Raw genomic sequence first — 4,739 nt, 5'->3', positions numbered from 1 at the left:
CTTCTGAAGTCTTTATTTTCAATTAGCATTTGTGACAATAACACTTTTCCTGCCCTTAAGGTTTTCAGTCTCTATCTGACAGATACCCAGAATGTCCATGATCTTGTCCTCTAAACCAAAGCTTCTTAAACTGTGAGCCTTTCACTCCATATGGGGTCGTGTCACTGAATGTGGGGATAGCAAAATTATGGTCTTTTTATCAGTAAATGTTTGATTTATTTTATATAACTATTTATCTGGGTTGCATAAAAATTTCTTGGGAGAAAAGAAATTGCAAATGGAAAAAAAAAAAGTTTAAGAAGCCCTGATCTAAACAAAGCACTTTATTAAAAGGCAGCTGAGGGGGCACTTCTCTATTCCCTCTAGATCATCCAAAGTGCCCAGGGCTCCATCCTGGTTGACTCAGGGTGACAGTCCCATGCATCACTTCCCTTCTGTAATGTCAAGACTGTATGTTCCTCCACTTACTCATCACTTCCCACTGTCTTAAGGGAGAGGGGGAAAACATTCACATCCTTTTTCTTTCATTTTTCTATTTCCCATCAAATGTACTGGTTGAAACCATAGTGTGCAAATTACCCTGAGGTTTAGAGGGGAAAAAAAGCATGAGAGAAAGCCATGGAAACAACAGTGCGCAATGGAAGAAGCTGATAACTGCCTTTTGTTGGGCACATATGATGCAAAAAGGTGAGAAGTGGGGGAGACCAATTTTACCATAATGATAAAGTCTCATGTGGCCAATATATAGACAATTAAATAGTGCTGGGTTGGATGATTTCACAGTTTTTTTTTTAACTCTCTTTATTTTTAAAATCTTTATTCCAGTATTTTATATTCATATTACCTATGCTTTTCATTATGTCTCTCCTCGTTCTTCTTCCCAGGGAGCAATTTCTCATAACAAAGAATAAAAAATAAGGGGGGTGGGGAGGGATAACTCAGCAGTTCTACACAACAAATCTAAGGTTAAATGATATCTAAAGTTCCTTCGGGTGCTAATTATTTGAATCTGGATGGACAAAACAAAAACAAATCACAGAATGGCATAATGAGAAAAGCCTTTGTTTTTCCCCATAAATTAACCCATTTATTGCTGGACTACGGGCTATAGATATTTGATAAGATTTTACTGATCTTTCAATTCCTTCAGCCTTCTGAAGGCAGATTTGACTGTGACTGCAGAGGTGGTATTGTAGGTCCATGTACCACCAGCTACCAGTTTCATACAGGATCCACAATGCCAGATACCCATAGCCCATCTCTTCATTTTAGTCTTGTCACAGAAGGAGCTTGGCGTACTGGCTAATTTCAATTCTCTTCACCATTTTTCTGAGGGACACACCATAACATGTTCAGTATTTACCAACAATTCTAAAGTTCTTGGTAGATTTAGCCATGTCACCAGTTGCAGGGCCGGAGGTTGGACAGCAAGGGCCTCTATTTTAACCCCCTTGTATTAATGAGGGAACTCAATCTGGAGGGTGACGGGGTCTTGCTCAAGGACAAACTCCTAGTTAATGGCAGAATATGGATTGGTAACAAGGTCCTTCGAACTCATGAGCTACTTCTTTTAATCTCATCTTATTTATTCATACTGTTTCTACCTTAATGGAGTTAGTTCTTGGAAAATACTGAGAATTCAAGCTTGAATGACAACTGGCTGCTGCTTTGGGGTATGCTAGCTCCTGGTAAAGGAGTAGTACAATGGAAGGAATTTTGGATTTTAAGTCAGAGGGTCTGCATCCAAATCCCAGCTCTGCCATTTATTATTTGTGTGTTTTTGAAGAGTTCTTAAGACTCACTGGGAGCCCCGAAATTACTGGAGACTACCCATTAAATGTGTATCACAAATCCCTGCTGAATCATAATACCAGCTCTATCCCTTGCCCACTGTTGTTTTCCAAGGCTTTCTCATGCTTTCTAGCGGGCAAGTCACTTCATCTCCCTGACCCTCAATGTCATCAATAATTTTTGTCATAATGACCAAGTCTCATGTGACCAACATATGGACAATTCAGTAGTGTTGGGTTGTATGATTTGGTGGATTTTTTTTTACCATTTTTATTTTTAATAATAAAGGTTTGACTAGACATTCTCTTCTAGTCCTAACTCTATAATCCTATGATACTTTAGTTCTTTAGCTGTCCCCTATCCTGGAAAGGACTTGCTCTCCATTAGACAAGGATGAGCTTGATCTCATCTTAGCCACTAGATGTCAGGCAATGGACTTCTTAAAGGTGAGGGCTGCTCAGGATGGAGAAGCCTCCTGAAGCTTTTACTGCCAGCCTGCCTTAGGCTGAGAGAAGGTGATTTATATGTGTTATCTCTTTCTCCCCACTCCTGAATACACATGTTTTATTATTTGAATGGCTGCACCAAATAAAAATGTTTGTCTTTATTACTGAGTGTGGCGGGGAGTGGAATGAATCTGTCGGGGGAGGTGATGATGGGGAGTCACAGCATGGATGAGGGACTAGAATAGATAATAATAATAGTGGCGTTGCCAGTCAGAGTCCCAGGAGCTCTCCAAGGTGACAAACTGAGGCCAAAGACAATGCTTCCCTACAATGAACTTAAGATCAATAACCTGACTGGGAGTAGGACAGCAGCATCCCATAGAAATTTAACAGGCTATTCCAGCTGGTGTGTTTGAAGAATATGTCTAATCTTGCAGGTCAGTGTTGCAGAGGGCATCCCCCCAACTCTTCTTAACCAGTACAAAAGCATCCTCTTAGGGATGGTAGGACTGGCTGCAGTGGTAACACAGAATGGTGATTCTTACAAAGTGTGTCCTGTGGGGATTTATTTAAATGAGATGTGAAAGAAAGGAAGAACAGGGAGTTATTTCTTCATTTGACTTAAGCAAGGCCAGATTTATCTATCCAGATGAAGAGGCAGTGTATTTCCCATGGCTTTCCCTCTTAGATTCTTTCAGTCTACAACACCCTCCAACCATGACATTTTAGGTCCCTTTTCACTTCAATATGTCAATGAATTATCTGTCCTGTCCTGATCTGTGAGCTCCTGATAGGGCTCAGTTTATTCCAGCAGATTGACTCTAGCCATGCTTCCTTTTACTCCCCTGGACAGCTCCTTGTTAGTTATCTTGCCACCCCTCTAAGCTGCCCTCCTTTCTCCAACCTCTACGTTCTAAATTCTGGAATGAGAACTGAATCAATACTGCTATTGCTCCCAGGGACACTCTTCAGCACTCCACAGGAACAGCCCCTCTGTCAGTTTACTGACCCATAATTCCATTTTCTACTCTCAACTTTTCAAATCAAAGGACCCCATCCCTAACTAACCTTTGTCCAAATATGTTGTCTCTCCCTATAAAAATATGAATGCTCCCCTCTGAAATAGTGAATGTTTTCATTTTTTGCATTTGCATCACCAGTGCTTGTCTTTATGGCAAGCTTTTTAAAATTTATTTATTGAGCAATGTTGCAACTCATCCCTGCTCTTGTGTCTTATTTGTTTCTCACCCATATTCTCCCATAAATCCTACACTGAGAATCTATTCCATGTGCTGAAGGCCTTTAAGCCACATTATATTCTATGGATAATGGTGGAGCCCAAGACTGTTCTGTTGTCCCATTCTCCTACCACATGACCAGGACATCTCCTTTTCCCATCATGCACTTACTTAGTGATATTCCTTATACTAAGAGGCATTTTGGCATAGTGGATCACTAACTAGCCTTGGAATTAGGAGGACTGGATTCAGGGCCAGTTTCTGACATATACTGACTGTGTAATTCACTTAACCACCCAACGTTTCCAAACAACTTACAAAGAACACTGGGCATTCTCCACAGCAATGAAATCAAAGGTACTGACCCCCTCTAATCTCTTACCCCCTTTGTAAGAGCAGGTCCTTATTAATATATTAATTTTATATTACATATAATTATTATTTTATTTTAATAACATGCTCTAGTCTACCGCCAATCTTTATATATCCCTTGTAAACTTGGTGAAAAGTCTGTATAAAGTTCCTAAGGCCCTGTATTGTTTAAGGTTTTTATTGATGACTTGGATAAATAAATGTTCATCAGATCTACAATTGACACAGGGATGGGATGACTGCCTAAATGCATCTGCTAACAAAGGCAGAACTCAAAGCAATCTCAGCAGGCCAAAACACTGGTCTGAACCTAATATGATGCCATTTAAAAGACAGAAATGTCAAGTCTTACACTTAGGCTCAAAATATTATACTTCACAAGTACAAGATGGGGGAAGTATGGTCAGATAGCAGGTGTTCTGAAAAGAATCTGGAGGATTTAGTGAACTGGAAGCTCAATAGGATTCAATAGTACAATGTGGAAGTCAAAAAAAGATAATGAAATCTATAATTTTAATTATAAATTTAATTTTAATTTGTATTAAGAGAATCAATCTATGGAAATCATACCATTCCTCATACACTAGGACTATTGTGTTCAGTTTAGATAACATAAGTTAAGGACATCTAAGTAATTAGAATGGGTAAGTTCATGCCATATGAGGATCAATTGGAAAAGTTGGGGTTTTTAATCTGGAGAAGAAAAGACTTGGTGGGGCAGAAATTTTGCAGGGCTGTCATGTAAAAAAGGGATTGTGCTCATTTTCTTTGGCTCTGGAGGGCACAACTGAGAGTAACGAGTAGATGGCATAAATGTGTGAATTTAGTCTCAATGTCCAGTTAAGCTTCTTACCAGTTTAGAATTGTCTAAAAATGGATTGGCTTTCATTGA

General features: G+C 39.4%; 1 pseudogene; it reads right to left on the bottom strand.

The window, feature by feature from the left end:
- Window positions 1-1,126: 1,126 nt before the first annotated feature.
- Window positions 1,127-1,397, bottom strand: LOC100914652 (annotated as a pseudogene).
- Between the last annotated feature and the right edge of the window lie 3,342 nt (window positions 1,398-4,739).

The sequence above is a fragment of the Sarcophilus harrisii genome, chromosome 4, assembly GCF_902635505.1.
Source record: "Sarcophilus harrisii chromosome 4, mSarHar1.11, whole genome shotgun sequence".
NCBI lineage: Eukaryota > Metazoa > Chordata > Mammalia > Dasyuromorphia > Dasyuridae > Sarcophilus > Sarcophilus harrisii.
This window is presented reverse-complemented; position numbering and strand designations above follow the sequence as displayed.